General features: G+C 38.0%; 1 pseudogene; it reads right to left on the bottom strand.

The window, feature by feature from the left end:
* Positions 1-3,757: 3,757 nt before the first annotated feature.
* Positions 3,758-4,611, bottom strand: LOC120184710 (annotated as a pseudogene).
* Positions 4,612-19,807: the final 15,196 nt, after the last annotated feature.

The raw sequence follows: 19,807 nt of genomic DNA, 5'->3' as shown, positions 1-19,807 counted from the left end.
CAATATATCGACGATCACGTCCCAGACGATAGCCTGCACCGAAACAAGCTCCACAAGAGGATCAAGTGCCTCCATATTTTCGTTCGTTTTTGGAGACATTTGATCTTTGGTATGCTTCATCGAATCCACTTGACTACTACTCACGAAGCGGTAAATCATCGCTTAGACACTTTGGAAGCTCGACAGATGGAGTTTCAAAGGGAGATGCTTGCACATATGGATGCTCTCTCTCTTGAGATGTAAGCACGATTTCCTCCTCCTCCCGATCCTCTGATGGAGTAGATTTATCCTTGTTATGCTTTCTTGATTTTAAAACTTGGATTGATTTTGATGTTTCTGGATTTTTTATTTTGGATCCTTAAATGTTTGAATTTGTTAGAAGTTATAATTTGGATGTTTGGAAGTTTGAACTTAATAATATATATATGGTTTGGTTGATTTTCTTATTTTTTGCATCATTAGAAATATGACCAATTATGCCATTTCACATTTGATTATGAATATTGTTTATGAAAGCTAATGGCTAATCTCTCTTTTGATCTTTGATCTTAGAAGCTTAAGCTATATATATATATTTAATCAATTGGCTATGTTTTTCAAAACCTTGTTTAAATCGATTTTTAAGTCTTTTTGATTTAATAAAAAGGGAGAGAAGTGTTAAGTTTTAAAATGTTTTAAAGGGGAGAAGTGTTAAAGTAAGGGGGAGTAATTTCAAACTTAATTTTTCAAAATTTATTTTCAAAGAAAATCTTAAAATTACACACTGCTTTGTTATATCAAAAAGGGGAGATTGTTGAAAACATTTTGATGTTTCGATATAACAAATTAAGTATAAATGAATTTCAAGATTTTACAAATGATTTTCTAAGTATATTCGATTTAATTACTCGAATTTCAAATTATTACTCCAAGTCTTCAAGATCAATTTCAAACCTCACTAAATGTGTAAAATTGTGTTTTATACTTAATATATTTTTGAAACAATTTTCACAAAGTATTTTGAACCAAAATCAAGCCTAAAATTAATTTTTCAGAGTGATGCACTGATGCACCAATCCATGCATCAATGCACCATGGAATAATTTGAACATCAAATGCATTTCATGCACCGATGCGCATACTATGCATCGATGCACTCAGAGTTTTATGAAAACATCGAATGTAATGATGCATCGATGCACCAGCCATGCATCGATGCACTCAGGCTATTTTGAAACATCGAATGCATTTTATGCATCGATGCACTTTTAGTGTACGATGCACTAAGGTCTAACGGTCAAAATATTTGAATTTACACTTGATGCATCGATGCACCTTGGGTATGCATCGATGCACTGATGCTCCCAACTGATTTAATTAATTGTTTTCACACTTAAACGGCTCTATTGACTCCACTAATCATCCCCAACGTTCAGAATCATTTGAAAAAGCATTTAAACAAGCTTAGAAGCCATTGATCATAACAAGAAACAAGAAACAAGAGAGAATCAAAGAGAAACATCAAACCTCAAGTTTGAGCATTTCAAGCCTATTTTTCATTCAATATTCATTTTGCTTTCAAGAACACTACTTTTACTCAATTGTATTCATTTTTTAGTGTTCTTTTCTTTGTTCTTGAATTGTGCAAACAATCTACCTTGTGAGGATTTCCTTGTAAGTTTGCAAATTTGTAATCTTCTCTTTGAAAAAGTGTGTTCTCAAGAATTTTAGTATATTCTTGAGGGAGTTGTAAGGTTATCTCTTTGGCCTCAAAAGAAAGAACAAATTAGTGAATTTGTTGGAAAATTCTTAGTGTGGATAGCTAAGGTAGTGGACGTAGACTTTGGTTGAGAAAGTCGAACCACTCTAAATCGCTACGCAAATCTTTTCAATTTTCTGCAAAAGCTTCCACCAAAATTTTTATTGCCAATTCACCCCCTCTTGGCCAATTCCATCGATCGATTAACTCAACATCTTGTCGTTCGACTAACAATAGTTCAGGTAGTCTTGGGAATGTGTGCTACACTAAACTTACATCTAGAGCAGTTAGAGGTTAAAATAACGTTTTTCATAGAGATCTTGAAGAAAGGATTTACATGCTCCAACCTAAAGGTTTTAAAGAAAAAGAAATTAAGAACTTGGTTTGCATGTTGAACAAATCTCTATACGGTCTAAAGCAAGCATCAAGGTGTTGGTATAAGAGATTTGATTCCTTCATTATGTGCCTTGGTTATAACAACCTTAATATATATCCTTATGTTTATTTCAAGAGGTTTGGTGATAACGATTTTCTTATATTGATGTTGCATGTGGATGACATGTTGGTTGTAGACCCTAACAAAGATCACATTGAAGATTTGAAGGCACAACTGGCTATGGAATATGAAATAAAGGACTTGGGACAAGCAAATAAGATTCTAGGGATACAAATTCACCGAGAAAGAAGTAATAGGAAGATTTGACTTTCACAAAAGAATTACTTAAATAATATTGTCACGATTCACATGCGAGATTGTAAGCTCTACCCTATTCGTTTTAACTTCAAATTATCTCTAGTATGAGTTCTAACAATAAAGAAGAGAGGATGGAGATGTCTCGAGTATCGTATGCATCAGTAGTGAAAAGTTTAATGTTCACTATGATATGCACAAGACCATACATTGCACAAGCAATGGGAGTGGTTAGTCGATACATGGAAAATCCAGGCAAAGAGCATTGAAATATAGTGAAGAGGATCATGAGATACATCAAAGGGACCTCAAATGTTGCATTATGTTACGAAGGATCAAACTTTCTTATCAATGGGTATGTCGATTCTAACTATGCATGGAATTTGGATAAAAGCAAATCTACTACGAGATATGTGTTCAAAGTTGCTGGTATAGCTGTAAGATGGGTTTCAAAACTGCAGTTTGTTGTGGTTATGTCAACAACATAGGCAAAATATGTAGCAGCTATACAAGCCAATAAAGAAACAGTTTGGTTGAAAATGTTATTGGAGGAGCTTGGGCACAACCAAGAGTATGTCCCTCTATTTTATGACAATCGGAGTGCCTTGCATCTTGCAAGGAATCCAACATTTCATTCAATGACAAAACACATATGAGTTCATTACCATTTCGTTCGTGGAAAGGTAGAAGAAGGGACGATAGATATGCAGAAAATCCATACCAAAGACAATATAGCAGATTCCATGACAAAGGCGGTCAATACTGATAAATTTACTTGGTGTCGATCATCTTATAGTCTGTTAGAGATGTAAGCAACATGAATTGTACAAGGTAAAAAGAATGATTTGAAGATATGATTCAATCAAATATTCAAGTGGGAAATTGTTGAAAGTAAAAAAAAATGAGGCAATTTTCGGTGCATTAATGCATCGAATTTTACAGTAGTGAATATAAAAAATTACTGTTGCAGTTTGTTTGAAAATTTACAAATGGAAATTATCCAATTAGTCCCTAAACTTTAGGCTATTTACAAGATTAATCCCTAAGCTTCAACTAAATAGTCTAGCCCTTTCCATTCATAACCATCCCAAATCACTCCAACTTTTTCCAATACTAGAGAAATTAAAGAGTTTCTTGAGAGTTGTTTTTCTTTTTTATCAGAGAGAAATATCATTGTTTCTCTTTGTTAAATCGAGAGAAGTTGTAATTCATTTTCTTATAGTGAAATTTTCTACCTTTACATGTGGTTTTATCCTATAATATTTACGAGTTTTCCACATAAAATCTATGTCTTCTTTATCTTAATTTTTATTTTATCCAATTATCAATTACGATTTTGTTCTATCCGATAATCGTATTTTGTAACATCTCTGAACTCTCTTCCCCTTCAAGTGTTTCTAGGCAACAACATCTCCCTACTTTACACCATCGTCTAGCTTGATCGCTTGTCTCATCAGCATCTCGATCAGCGTTGTGATTTGAACCTCCAGTACTTTGGCTCCATTGGAGACAGATTTCTCGATCGCAGAAACCTTGAGGTGTGATAAGAAGAAGCAATAAGATTTTTTCATTTTACGTGGTGATTTGATGATATTGTTATGAAAAATGAGCTGGGTTTGCTTGTTTATTTGGTCTGTCAGCTTGTCGAGTTCCATGAAAACGCAGTTGATGGCCCGTTGAGCGGTTTGGATTTTGGCGTTTCTCTTCATCTGGGTGAACCTTCGCTCTATTCTTATCGGATCTTCCATTAATACGAGCTTCGATCGGTTTTTGACGCCGCACATGTCCAAATACTCACCATTTTGTCCGTCTTTCCCTTTGAATAACACTCTCTGTTCACTCGGTTGTAACTCGGTTTCTGCTATTAGACGCTTCTTCACCCCTCCTGCTGTTATTACCACGCGTAAAGGAAAAACTCGGTACCAATTTTCTCACAGGCCAAACATCAAAGGGAAAGTCAAAGAAAATGAAAAACCGTTAGTAGATTTACCAAATGTGGCTTGAGAATTCACAGAGATCTCGTAACGCATAGCCCAGTAAACGACACGCAGTCCAACATCGGGGGACGAAACGCCGTCGCTCTGTTTCCTTTTCTGCACCAGCATCCCCCGGGCCTCATTTCCCTATCGACTTCTTCTTTCGCGTAAGAGAACGACGTCGTATTGCTTGAGCTTTCACCCATTTTATCATACCCTTTGGACGTTCTTCTTCATCGTTTTTTTATTGTTCATTGTGTGTATATATATATATATATATATATATCTTTTCGGTACATTAGTGTTTATATTTAATAATTTCGTCCTCCCTAATACAAGGAGAGTAAAAGTAAAACTCACGAAAGTCTATGTTATTGGTGCATTCTGTTAATAAATTTCAATCATTCTGTAAATTTAAGATAATATTGTTTTTTTATTTAAGTAAGATAATTACAAAGTAATATAGGTTCTAAATGCTCTAAACCATTTGACAGTGAAGACTCAAATATCCTACTACAGTTATTGGTGCTTTAACCTATGACTTTTAGGAACAATAATGATTTATCTCAACCATTGAGATAAGTTGGTTCATGCAATTTAAGATGATATTGTTCTTCCTCCGTCTTTGAGTGGTAAAAGATTCTAGCATTGTAAATAGGAATTGATCAATGGGAGATCGGAAAGGGTTTCTTTTTTTTAATAAATTATTATATATTCTAAATTATTTTTATATTTTCTTGTTAATAATATATTTGATCCTTAAAATTTTAGAAATCAGTACCCTAACATACAAAATTTTAAGTTTGTCCTTAATTGGAATCTACAAATAAAAAAATAATGGCTTAATATAAAAGTAAGTGTCTAAACTATATTGATTCTCCTAAAGTGGTGCCTAACCTATTTTTTAGTCAACTCAGGTGTTTAAGGTTACAACCGTTACCACTTTAGGTATATAAACCGTAACGATTGTTAAAAAAATCTCATTATCTTAAAATTTTAAAATTTTTATTTTAAAAAATACATAAAATTATTATTTAAAAAAAACCCTAAAAGTTTAAAATCTAACCACCCCAATTTCTTAAATTCTTTCATTATAATCTCCTTTTACTCCAGTGGCAGCCGACCATCTTCAATCACATATCAATCGTCGAATAACTATCCATTTTTTTCTGGTCACCTAATAATAGATGTCAATATTGTTATCATATCAAACCTCAAAATTCCCAAATTCCTAAACTTGAATCGCTAATCTCTAATGTCGAAAATATCCGATCCCTAAACCTTGATAATAATCGAGACTCCCTTAATCTGGAATATAAGATTATTGGCCTTAATCGTCAGTCACCTTGCTTTCATTTGCTGTTTCAGTCAATGATTGGAAATTTGTTGAAGGGGATGAAGGGTGTTGTGCGATGAATAGTGAACGGAGAATTATTTTAACAAAAATATTTTTTTTAAATCATATTTTTATTTTTTTATAAAATAAAGTTTTTAAAATCACCCAATTATATCATTTAATAGATCTTTTTAACGGTCATAAATTGATGCACTTAAAACGATAACATTTAAAAGGTTATACATCTAGATAGACTTGGAAAAAAAATAGACACTTTTAAGAAGAAAATATGGTTTAATTATTTTTTATGTTAAGATAGAAGCATTGAATTAGGTAATTTTCCGGTATATCACGGTGATTGGTATTATTATCGATCTAACACCAGTCATACTATATTCTCGATTTAACACCCTTAGCAGGAAAGCGCGCCCCCTGCACCACGCTATATGCTGATTTGGCGCCATGGGTATAGCGCGCCCCCTGATCTGCGCTATACCTGGATATCCGACACGTGGGGTATAGCGCGGTGCAGGGGCGCGCTATACCCTAATTACCAACCCTTCACGTCCATCCTCCCTATAAATACCCCCATCCTCAATCACTTTTATCACACCAAATTCTCTAAATTTCTCTCAAATACTCTCTTTTTAAGGTATATTTTATAATTTTTACTATTATGTTTTTATTTTATTTAATATTTTACTAAATAATTCTTTTGTAGATATATAAAAGGCAGTTTACTTCGCTCGGATGGAAATCATATATCTACATTTTGCTGATACGGTAACATTTTAACGTTTTAATTTAATTTAATTTAAATTATAGTAATATTTAGTTGATTTATTTAATGCATGATTATTAGATTAAGAATTAAATATCTCGACACTTTGCTGATACGGTAACATTTTAACGTTTTAATTTAATTTAATTATTAGTAATAATTAGTTGATTCATTTAATGCATGATTATTAGATTAAGAATTAATTTTTGTAATTATTTATTTTTAGGAGAAGGACCGTGTATTAGATCCTTTTATTAGGAATCTTAAGTTAGTGATACTCAGCCGTGTCTTGCCGTATTTAGTAGAGGTTGAATTTGGTTACATAGGTAGATATCAGGGTCACTGTAAGATAGAGCCAGACCTGATTTCTGCCTTAGTAGAGCGGTGGAGGCCGGAGACCCACACATTTCATCTTCCGTGCGGAGAGTGCACGATCATGCTTGAGGATGTTTCTATGCACCTGGTGCTTCCGGTGGATGGAGATGTGATATCGGGATACTTCGGTTCTTGGACTACTTTGTGTCGAGATAGTCTAGGACGTGTCCCGGAAATTTTATCGGAGATAGGATACCGTTAAATTGGTTAGATGCCAATTTTCGAGAGTTGAGCGTAGACGCCTTTGAGGATGAGTTTAAGATGTATGCACGGGCATGCATACTGCAGCTGATAGGAGGGTTGCTGATGCCGGACAAATCGCGCAACCTAGTTCACTGCATGTGGTTGCGACATCTTAGCGACTTTCGTCTCGCCGGATCATTCAGTTGGGGCTCGACAGTTTTGGCTTTACTGTACAGGGAGATGTGTGGAGCCACTGACTACAGGCGTAATACTATCGCGGATGTCTCCTGCTGCTGCAGTCTTGGGCATGATATCGATTGCCCTTTTTATGTCCCGTTGTGAAGAACCCATTCGTATTTCCACTACTTCTGAGGTAATTATAAAACTGATTTTGTATATTAATAATTTTATACAGTGTATAACAAATTTTTTTCGTTGAATAGGTGGTCTACTGATAGGAAAAATCATCAGAAGCTACTTGATGATTTAGAAAAAATTAGGGTGCTAATCGATCAGAAGGCTGGCACAGGAATGAATTTTAATGTTTAAAAATTGATTTTAGATTATAGTTATATAATTAGATTATTATTTTGATAAAAATTATATTATTTGTTTTAGTTTGAATGGGTGCCATATTCTACTGATGATGTGAGGGCGGTGATCCCATCTGAGTTGAGGGGTCCATCAGATGTTTGGATGGCGATGATCCCTCTGATCTGTTATGCGACCGTCGAGTGGCACTCTACTGATCGCGTGCTTCGGCATTTGGTTGTTTTCAACCAATTCCGGAAGAACCTCGCAATATGGATGAGTTGCATAGCTTAGATAGACGCGGCAAGATAGATACAGATTGGCTGGTGAGGCATCATGAGTGGGTCGTGTTGTGGGAGGATCGACATCGGCGCCTTCCACGTAGAGAGCCCATTTTTACTGACTTCTTGTATGCTGAGGATTATTATGAGTGGTTCAACAGTAACGGGAAACCGTTTCTACTTCCCGAGGATGCACGAGGGCAGACCTTTCCACGACGTCGATAGAGACATTCACCGACACAACACCATCGTCCCCGACTCGTATACGGAGAGCAGGTGTTTCCGGTTCATCCTCAGCTGCACCAGCAGGACCTTCCCAGCAGCCACCGCAGCCATATATGATGCCGCAGCCATATATGATGCCACCATCGCCTTTCCATTATCAGATGCCGCCGCCTTCACCTGGTTTTATAACCCCGCCACCGCCACCGTCATAGATGACCCCTCCTGGAGGCTATTATGGGTCTATGTTTGCAGATCCGACTTGGGGTTCATATACTGGATATTTGGCGGGTTCATCCTCATCACCCATGGCCGCAGCACAGACACCTCCTGTACAGTTTTCACACTCAGCGATGTCTGGGTTTTCCCAGTTTTCGCATGTTGGTGGGATAGTCAGTCATACACCTCTAGGGTCCTTATTCTATGGAGGTGCTTCATCGTCATCAGCTCCTTATCAACCTGATGTATCTGCTCAGAACGACGACGACGATGACGATGGTGACGACGACGATGACAATTATGATGACAGCAGGAGTCAGAACCAGTGATACGAAGAAATCCTCTTCGAGACCGACAACCACCGCCATGCGGAACACATTCGCGACGTCATCGATAGATTTTTTTATTATATTTGTATTTACTTTATTTTGTTTAATTGTAATTTTTTATTATTTCTCATTTAATACTTACTTTATTTTGTTAAATTTGTTGGATTTTTTTAAATATTTTAGTTAATTTTGTTTATTACCATTTAATATCAATTATTGTAATTTGGTTATCATTTACTATTTAATTCTTATTGTAAGTTTGTTGTATTTAAATATCAAATTGTTATTAGTTTGATAAAATTTAATAATTGTGTTCATTTTTTTAATCTTCATCAGCGATTATCGAATGACATTAGCTTGAAGTAAATGCAAATTAAAATACAAGAATTATTATTTGATAAACAAATACATCACTTCCTCATCAATTTTACTTGATGACAACAGAAGTGGACATGTTTTTCTAGTGTGTCCTGGGTTTCTACAATGGCCACATCTTCTGTCTTGTCTAGATCTTTCTCGAATATCCATATCGCAATGAATTCGATTGGATTTTGGACGACCACGCTCCCTCAATAAACTCGAATTTGGTACAATCGGAAGCCAATCTTGAACCTCATCAGGGTCTTTATCATTACCTATAGGGGGAAACTCAAATTCGTATACCTTAAAAACTTTATATAGTAGGTATACGGGATCCACAAAATGGTTATAGTCTTGACGTGTATGCGAGCAAGCTGCTATCACATGAGAGCATTGTTCGCGTGTTGTGAGTACTATAAAATATACGCAAATAATGTGCAAGTATACACAATCGCTCAAGTAATATAATGATGAGTGAGTATCGTCTCCACATGGATTGGGTGAAATGAAAGTCTAACCAAAGCAACGCACTAAATTATCTAAGTATAGTTAGTCTTGATATATACAAATGTCACGGCAATGGATATGTGTATGCTGGTGGATGCGGATTGATGGTGAGATGGTGTAGCAAATGGAAATGCAGTGGCAAATTGAGTATGGTGAAATGTTGAGGCAATGAGAAATGGTAAAGATAGTAAATAATAATAAAATAAAATAAAATAAGAAGAAAATAATCCTCACGTGACAAGCTTCCAATGAAATGAATGGTAAGGATTGGTCTAAGGTTGCTAAACTTATTTCTCAAGTATATTTAAGCTATCTTGTCTTTACTTACTCGACAGGGCTTTCCTAAGGTGTTCAAAAGACCTAACAGAATCGTTGCCAAGAGATCTAAGGGATTAAGTTATAATATTCCTAGGCCGGTTCAAAGCCCCTTGAATACCATACATTGCTTATAATCTTATCTTGTGTTTCTTCCGAATACTTACAAGTATTTTTAGTTTAGGATTCTTCTGAATACCTAACCTTCATCTAAGAGATGGACATTTCCATGCCTCTTACAAGCCTAGATGGTGAAGCATTCATAAGCAAAGCAAATAAAGAACCCAAAATAAACTTAAATATACCCTAAAAAATAAAGTTTAAAAAACCATTAAATCAACCACCACCAAATAAGTTAGTTCATGGTGGGGTTCGAAATATCCAAACACAAAGTCATGAAAATATTCGTTCCAACAACCCAAAAAATAATATAAAAATAGCAGCAAAAAGGGAAGCGAGAAGAAGTTTTCGACGCGCCACCGGAGGTCTCCTCTCGGCCACCACGAACCACCTAGCTCGCTAGCTCCTTTCGGCGCCTAGCTTGCCACTCCTTGGAGCTTTATCAATGGAGGAATATCCTAAGGAAGAAGAAAGGAAAAGAGAAAATAAAAATGTGATTTTTCTGCTCTATGCATGTGCTCTCTGTCCGTATATCTCTCTCCCAGAGGTGTCATATATAATAAAAAATATCTAGGGGTAATGATGAGTTTGTTGGGTGCAAAATACCCCTCATACCCCTAGAATCACATGTTGTGCATGAACCTTATCCTCCAAGTAGCAGTGGTCCATTGGCAGCTCTGGCAGGCGGTTACAGCAGTCCTTCACGTGCAGAGACACTGTCCAGTGCCAGTGTCCTCAATTTGCAAAAGCAATTAGTGTTGCCGCGGCATTTTCCCAAAGAATCTTTTTCCCTGCAACAGCACCATTAAGAAATAAAATAGCACAACCACCACAAATACAACTATATGCAACTACATGATCCTAAAATGACTAAAATGAGCTTTTAAACAAACAATAACTTAAGTGAAAAAGGCTTTAAAAGTAGCCTTTTTAGGAAGTTAACACACCCCAAACTTAAGCTATTGCTTGTCCTCAAGCAATGGATAGCAGTTACATAAGCATAATGTCATGGCAAAGTTCGATAGTAAGACAGTAGGACAAAATTGAATTTCAACCCTCAGAACGATAGGCTTCAACATGCTAGACTTATCAAGAATTCAAGTACTTTTCCCTAGGTCAAAATCCTTGTGGTAGTGTGTGTGCGTGATTGTATCCAATCTATACTTAGCGAATTTAGACAATTTCTAATCAAGTCCCTTAGTTTTTGTCAAGGCATTTACTTATCATTAAGCACATTTTTACTCCCATTTTCTTTGATTTTTTTAAACTGTTACGAAGGGAATCAGCTCATCACCTACTCTCCCACACTCTAGATGAAAGGGAGCATACCTTCCATCCCCGAGCTAGTTAAGTAGAGTCATCCCGTGACTTCTTTCATTCACTCATATGCACAAGGCTTCCATTTATTAAAGAAAGTTCCAGGAAATGCCACGGCAAAGAGGAGTGTCCCTCTACAGCTATGCTTAAGCATTTATTCACAGTTTCATTTCTAAGGGAGTTTGTTTTTGATTTTTCTTTTAAACACCATACTATATTTCAATGCCAAGACTAACTAAAGTTCCTTCATAAAAATTTCCTAAATTTTCTAAGTATAGAAAACATACAAATCGTGTAAATATTTTTCACAAAGCATCAAGCCCTAAAGTGAGTTCTATCATTCTCAACAGTCATTTACATTCAGATTCTAGCCTAACAAAATTATCATCATCGGGTATCCTCAAAACATTTCATCTAACTGTCCTACCATTTACTGATGCCATGGCATAATACTATGCTAATGCTATCATGCATATGACCTACCAAGAACAATACCTCCCCCAAACATAAGGGAAGCATTGTCCTTAATGCTTTAAAGAGAACGAAACTAACTAGAAACTATATGTTATGCAATGAAATGCAACTAAATGAAAATGGATGAAAGAGAGGTACCTCAATGTTTACGTGGTGGTGGTGCTTTGGAGCTACTACCAGCTCTTCGTCGGGTGCGCTTTCGGATAGGTGCTGGGCTGGACTCGAAAGAAGTGGAGTAATAGTTCGCAATGCGTCCAGCCGTGGTCTTGGTGCGGCGACCACTACGTTGTGCATGAGAAGGATTGGTGCTGGGATGGGGCTGGATGTTTCTTCGACATGGACAGTGGATGGATATTCAGGAGTTTCAGAACGGTGTGTATCAGGAGTAGGGTCATCAGCAGGAGGATCAGGTGCATCGTGCTCAGGCTCTGGAGATGCCTCGGCATTGAATGCCGGCAGAATTTCGTCTGGGAATCCAGGAAAATTCCGTTGTCCGTGGGAAATGATTTCTTGAAAGAATGATTCCACCACAGCATCTCTATGCTTCACATATCCAAAGAAGTTACGGATGTCACCGTGTAAAGCATGCATTTGAGCTTGAGTCTGCGTCACAGCTTCCTCGAGAGCAAGTAACCTTGCCTCGGCATTCGATTCTGTAGCACCTACAGATTGCTCATGAACAGGGTCGTTAGACTTGGGATTTTCAATTCCCAACAACAGTGGAAGTCTAGCCCTAGTGATGCCCGATAATCCAAGTAAAATTTCATCAAAAGCATTTTCCTCAACCTTTTTCTTACGACATAAAGCGGTAATTAAATTATGAAACACCAAAGCACTTGCCTTTTTACCCAAACAGTCGTGAACTTGCTGAACAATGATACGACCCACATCGATCGGACGGGATACCATTATAGAATGTAAAAGCATTAAGCGTGAAAGTGATACCGTAGTGTTGTGGGAGGTGGGCATGAGTTTATGCTTGAGGAAGTGATTCCATAATTTGGCACGCGGCTGAAGACGTTCCCGGTTGACCGAGTATCGGCTCGTCTGGCGACCATTCCACTCAGTGTTTTCGAAACAAAGGTCCTCCAAGACCCCATCGTATGTTGCTATCGCTTCCTCTTCGAACGTGGCATGGTTATCCACAACATCCTGCAAATGAAAATAATGATTAATAGCAGTGGATGTAAAACGGATTTGCTTACCTCGAACGAAGATGGAGTGTTGATTGGGCTTGGAAATATTCGCATAGAACTCCTTAACTAATGAGGCGTTCACTGAACCAGGATGACGGGTAAACTTCTGCCACTTGAGCGGCTTCACGATGTCCATAACATCGGGTCCAAAACCACCATCGGTTTCCTCAGTAAAAATAAATCCCAACTCAAAAAAGAGTTTTCGGTTCTTGAAGTTTTGGAACCAAGCCTTGGCCTCATCGTTCTCAAACTGTTGCCAAGCGGTTGTGTCGGTTGGAGCTGGTCTTGAGCGCACCATTTTCAGTGTTTTTGAAGTAAGAAAAATGAAAAAGGAAGAAGCTTTTGAAAGCTTTAAAAACTTGGATGTATTTCGGCTATGGAGAGAATAAGGAATAAGATGAATAAAAGAGAGAAAAAGTAAAAGTTAACATGAAAGAGAAAAAAATGAATAAAGAAAGAGAAAAGAAAAAGTTAAAAATTTGGGAGAGAAAAGGGGTGATAGGACGGTTAAGAGAGAAATTAGTGGGTGGGGGTTGTGCGTGTATGGGGAAGGAAAAACTGCCAAAAAGCAATGATGATGATGGGACAAAGACTATGAAAAGAGAAAAGTAAATGTCAGAAATTAAATTAAATAAAAAGAAACAAATCAAATGAATATCTCTCCAATTAATGCTTTGTCATTTCCTCCCTTTGGTAACCGCTCCTTGTACGGTTTACAGTAATGTGGTCCCTACAAATCAGATCAAAAATTAATTACAAAATAAAATAAAATAAACTAAAGAAAAAAAACTTGAATGTTAAATTTTATTTATGCACAGACACAAATTCAATGCCGAGGCATCGAATTTTGGTTCTCCTCTGGGCACGCTTCAGTATCGTACAGCCGTAACACGTCCTTGTTGTGCGGTGGTGAATTCCATTGTAGGCTTTCAGACGCTGGCCATTGACCTTGAAGATCTTCCCATTGTCTATTCTCTTGATATCAACAGCTCCATGGGATAGACATAATGCACCTCAAATGGCCCTGACCATCGAGATTTTAGCTTCCCAGGAAAGAGTTTAAGTCTGGAGTTGTAAAGCAAGACTTGTTGCCCCACATGAAAATGCCGTGGCATCAGTTTTTGGTCATGCCACTTCTTGGTTTTCTCCTTGTATATCCGAGAATTCTCATATGCTTGTGCTCTAAACTCTTCCATTTCATTAAGTTCTAATAATCTCTGCTCCCCAGCTAGTTAAGCATCGAAATTCAATCGCTTGATAGCCCAATAAGCTTTATGTTCAAGCTCAACCGGAGATGACAAGCTTTACCATACACTAACTTGAAGGGTGACATCCCCAAAGGAGTTTTGAATGCTGTTCTGTACACCCAAAGTGCTTCATCCAACTTTGGCGACCAATCGTTTCGCTTTGGGTTCACCACTTTCTCTAAAATCTGCTTGATCTCTCGATTAGATATCTCAGCTTGGCCATTTGTCTGCGGATGATATGCCGTGGCAATCTTGTGTCGAACTCCATATCTCAGCAATGCCTTGGCAATCAACTTGTTATCAAAATGGGTTCATTCATCACTGATGATAGCACGAGGTACTCCAAACCGAGTGAAAATATACTTGTGCAAAAACTTGAGTACGGTCTTGGAGTCATTCCTTGATGTTGCTATTGCTTCCACCCACTTTGACACATAATCCACAGTAAGCAATATATATAATTTTCCTTCAGAAGATGAGAATGGTCCCATGAAGTCGATGCCCCACACATCAAATAGCTCTATCTCCAAAATATTTTGTAGCAGCATCTCATGTCGTCTGGAGATGTTTCCAGTCCGTTGGCATTGATCACATCCTTTGTAAAATGCTTGGGCATCTCTAAACAAAGTTGGCCAGTAAAAGCCTGATTGCAGGACCTTAGCAGCAGTCCTTGCTCCACCAAAATGGCCTCCACTTGGGGCCGAATGACAATGGTACAAAATATCACTTTGCTCCTCTTCAGGTACACATCGTCTAATGAGCTGATCGGCACAATGTTTGAACATATATGGCTCATCCCAAAAATAGTGCCTTACATCGTGCTTGAACTTCTTTTTAGCCTGACTATTCAAATCAAAAGGCACAATTCCACTAACAAGAAAATTAACAAGGTCAGCGTACCACGGGATTGCCGCGGCATATAAATTTTCTCATCAGGAAATTCCTCTTGGATATCTACAGTGTCATGGCATTCAGAATTGTTCTCTATCCTAGATAAGTGATCAGTAACTTGATTTTAGTTCCTTTTCTATCTACCACCTCTAAGTCAAATTCTTGCAAAAGTAAGATCCACCTAATAAGTCTAGGTTGGCATCCTTTTTGTTCACTAAGTATTTTATAGCCGAATGATCATGTGAACAATAACTTTAGTGCCTATTAGGTAAGGTCTAAATTTATCAAAAGCAAATACTACGGCAAATAATTCTTTCTCAGTGATGGTGTAGTTCAATTGTGCTTCATTTAAAGTACGGCTAGAGTAATAAATAACATGAAAGATTTTACCTCGGCGTTGCCCCAAAACAGCTCCTACGGCATAATCGCTTGCATCACACATCAGCTCAAATGGTGATGTCCAGTCGGGAGAGACTACAATGGGTGCCGAGATCAGTTGTCATTTCAGCTCAGTAAATGCGCCGAGGCATAATTTGTCAAACACAAAGGGTTGGTTTTGTTGAAGCAATGTGCACAAGGGCTTAGAAATCTTGGAGAAGTCTTTGATAAATCTTCTATAAAATCCAGCATGTCCAAGAAAACTTCTTATTCTCTTGACCGAAGTTGGTGGTGGCAATTTTTCAATCACTTCAATTTCTCCTTGTCTACCTCAATACCCTTGTGAAATTTTGTGGCCTAATACAATGCCTTCAGTCACCATGAAGTGACATTTTTCCCAATTTAAGACCAAGTCAGCCTCTTAGCATCTCTTGAGAACTTTTTCTAAATTGCCGAGGCATCGTTCAAAATCATCCCCATAAACAGAAAAGTCGTCCATGAAGATCTCCAGAAAATCCTCAACCATATCTGAAAATATAGCTTGCATACAGCGCTGAAACGTTGTTGGGGCATTACAGAGTCCAAAAGGCATCCTCCTAAAGGAAAAAGTGCCATAGGGACAAGTAAATGTAGTCTTCTCCTGGTTCTCTGGTGCGATGACAATTTGATTGTACCCCGAGTACCCATCCAAAAAGCAATAGAATGCTTTGCCGGCCAATCGACCCAATATTGGTCGATGAAAGGTAGAGGAAAGTGGTCCTTCTTCGTAGCTTTGTTGAGTTTTCTATAGTCCATACATATCCTCCATCGGTCACAATGCGAGTGGGTAATAGCTCATTATCCTCATTCGTAACCACCGTCATGCCTCCTTTCTTCGGAACACATTGGACAGGGCTCACCCATGAGCTATTAGAGATAGGGTAGATCACTCAGCATCAAGCCATTTCAGAATTTCTTTCATAACCACTTGCTTATAACAGGGTTGAGTCTTGTTTGTGGTTCAATTGAATTGCCGTGGTAATCTTCTCATAATCTTGTGCATGCAGATGTGGGACTAATGCCTTTCAAATCGGCCTAATGCCTTTATCGGTCCAACCAATTGCTTTCTTATGCTGCATCAAAACACTTAACAAACTTTGCTCTTGGTTAGCAGTAAGGTTAGCGGAAATAATCACCGGTAAAGTCTCATCGCTACCTAAGTAAACATATTTAAGATGCCCTGGCAAAGTCTTAAGCTCTAGATTGGGTGCATGCAATAATGAAGGCTTAGGAGAAATGAATTCATCAAAATTCAGAGGTTCAAAATTCATACCTGATCTAACTTGTACTAAGCTAGATTGCTCCTCCAAAATTGGCAAGTCGTCGGACTCCACTAAGCTTTCATCATCCACCCAATATTCATTTTCTGCTAGCTGAATGAAGTTGTTCTGGCAAAGATGTTCAGTCTCTTCTTCAATCACTGAGTTCAATTCAGAAATGCCTTGGCATTCTTCAGTGTCATCAACATATTTGAGCGTTCTAAAAATTGACAGTCACACACTGATCAGCCACTCTCATGGTGAGTTCACATTTTTCACAGTCTATCAAGATACGTCCAGTGGCTAGGAAAGGTCTTCCCAGAATGATTGGTGCCTTGACATCAACTTCGCAGTCAGAATTAAGAAGTCGACTGGAAACACAAACTTGTCCACCCTTACTATGACATCCTCGACTCTCCTTCAGGTTTAACATGGGATTTATCGGCAAGTTGTAAAATAACTGAGGTGGGTCTTGCATCTCCTATGCCAAGCTTCAAGAATATCGATTTCGGCATTAAGTTGACACTTGAACCAAGATCACATAAAGCCTTTCCAACGAAATTAGCTCCAATTGAACAAGGAATAATGAAGCTGCCCGGATCATTTCTCTTTGGCGGCAACTTACTCAATGAACAAAACCTTCTACTTTCCTCTTCTTGGTACAGATGTCCTTGGCATACATCGGCATCTGTTCAACAGCTTCCAAGAGAGGTATATTGATATGGAGCTGATCAAGAATGTCTACGAACTTCTTGAATTGAACTTCATCATTGTGCTTCTTCAATCTTTGCGGGAAGGGTGGGGGAGGTCTAGCTTCATTAGCTGTAGGAATAGAATTTTCTTTTGCCTTGGCATCAGAATCTGGTACATTGGCAGAATCCTCCTCCTTGTCCTTCTCAGAAACTCTATCATCTTGTAATTCAGCTTCAGTAGTGGGATTAGAATCATCATGCTGTGGCCCACTATCCTTGACTTGTTGATTGATTTGTGTTCCACTCCTAAGAGTTAACACATTGCAGTGCTCTTTTCCAGGCCCTTTAGTGACTTCAGTATCACTTGGAAAACGTCCTTGCTGACGCTCTTACAATGTCGTAGCAATCTGACCAACTTGACCTTCCAAAGCTCTCAGAGACGAGCTATGGCTTTGAAGTAAGGCGCCTTGACTATGAAGTAAAGCTCCTTGATTCTTAATTGAAGTATAATGGTCTTGCAGCATTGTCTTCGTAGTAGATATGAATTCTTGAATTGTAGCTTCTAATGAACTTATGCTCGCTGAAGATGAAGCTCATTTGTTAGCATTATGCCATGGCATAGCATTTTGGTAACTTTGAGGCTCATTGTGATTCTGCTGCCTAGTAGGTTGATTAGCATTGTGGGCTTCTTGATTTCCCTATGAGAAATTGGGATGCTGACGCCATCCAACATTATAAGTGTTTGAGTAAGGATTGTTGCTGCCTCGATTGTAATTACCAACAAAGTTGATGGACTCATGGTTGGTTGGGCATTCGCTCTCGTGATGATTGCCTTGGCATAACAGACATGCCAGATTAGTTGTTTTCACTTCCTTCACATCAGTGGAACATTGTAAGTTCTTCAACATATTAGTAATAGCGGAGAGTTGAGCGGACACCGAATCTTTGGCTTCTAACTCGAATGCTCCAGGTGCTCTCCTCTCACTCCCAAGTCTTGAGGAAGGAAATTGATAATCATTGTTAGCAATTCTGTCCAAGATAGCAAACGCCTCCGTAGGTGATTTGTCCAGCAATGTCCCATTTGCCGAGGCATCCAGTAACATCCTCGTGGGTGCATTGACTCCATTATAGAACATGACTACTTGAGTCCAATCATGAAAACCATGATTTGAACACTTTCGAAGAAAACTCTTGTAACGATCCCAACACTCATACATGGATTCGTCGTCGCCCTGGCGAAAAGATGATATTTCATTCCTTAGCTGCGTATTCATGTTTGGTGGGTTGTACCTCAATAAGAAACTCTTGCAAAGATCGACCCATGATTCCATCGAACCGGCTGGTACACCACTCAACCAAGCTCTTGCTCGGTCACGCAATGAATACGGAAAAAGCTTTAATTTCATAAAATCCTCATGCACTCCTTCTTGGCGGAAAGAATCACAAACTTCCAGAAAATTGCGAATGTGCTGCCTGGCATCTTTAGTTGGCATACCCCCAAACTGCCCAATGGAATTTAACATGTTGAACATGACTGGTTTCAGCTCGAAATGTGCAGCTTGAATTTCGGGTGCCACAATCCCAGGATTCAGATCATCCAGCATCGGATTTAAATGATCTCGAATAACACGAGGCCTGATAGCAGGTTCAGCATTGTTTAATGCTGCGGCATTCTGATTTCTGTCATCTTGACCAATGCCTTGGTTTCCAATATGATACATATTTCCTTGAGCACGTCTTCTTCTTCTAAAGAGTCTTTCAATCTCATGTTCTATTGGTTCCAAAGGCTCTTCAGAATTTCTTCTAGGCATACACTAAATAAACCTGAAAAAAAAAAACAAAAATATCAAGTAAACTATACAAAAAAAATAAAAATGCAAAACAAAATAAAATGCTTTGGCAAAACTAAATAACTTCAGGCTGCCAATCCCCGGCAACGGCGCCAAAAACTTGTTCACGTGTTGTGAGTACTATAAAATATACGCAAATAATGTGCAAGTATACACAATCGCTCAAGTAATATAATGATGAGTGAGTATCGTCTCCACAGGGATTGGGTGAAATTACGAAAGTCTAACCAAAGCAACGCACTAAATTATCTAAGTATAGTTAGTCTTGATATATACAAATGTCACGGCAATGGATATGTGTATGCTGGTGGATGCGGATTGATGGTGAGATGGTGTAGCAAATGGAAATGCAGTGGCAATGATGGATGTTTAATATTGAGTATGGTGAAATGTTGAGGCAATGAGAAATGGTAAAGACAGTAAATAATAATAAAATAAAATAAAATAAGAAGAAAAATAATCCTCACGTGACAAGCTTCCAATGAAATGAATGGTAAGGA

The sequence above is a fragment of the Hibiscus syriacus genome, unplaced genomic scaffold (genome assembly GCF_006381635.1).
Source record: "Hibiscus syriacus cultivar Baekdansim isolate YM2019G1 unplaced genomic scaffold, ASM638163v2 tig00112926_pilon, whole genome shotgun sequence".
NCBI classification, from domain to species: domain Eukaryota; kingdom Viridiplantae; phylum Streptophyta; class Magnoliopsida; order Malvales; family Malvaceae; genus Hibiscus; species Hibiscus syriacus.
Note: the sequence above shows the minus strand (reverse complement) of the source record. Positions and strands in the feature narration are given on the sequence as shown.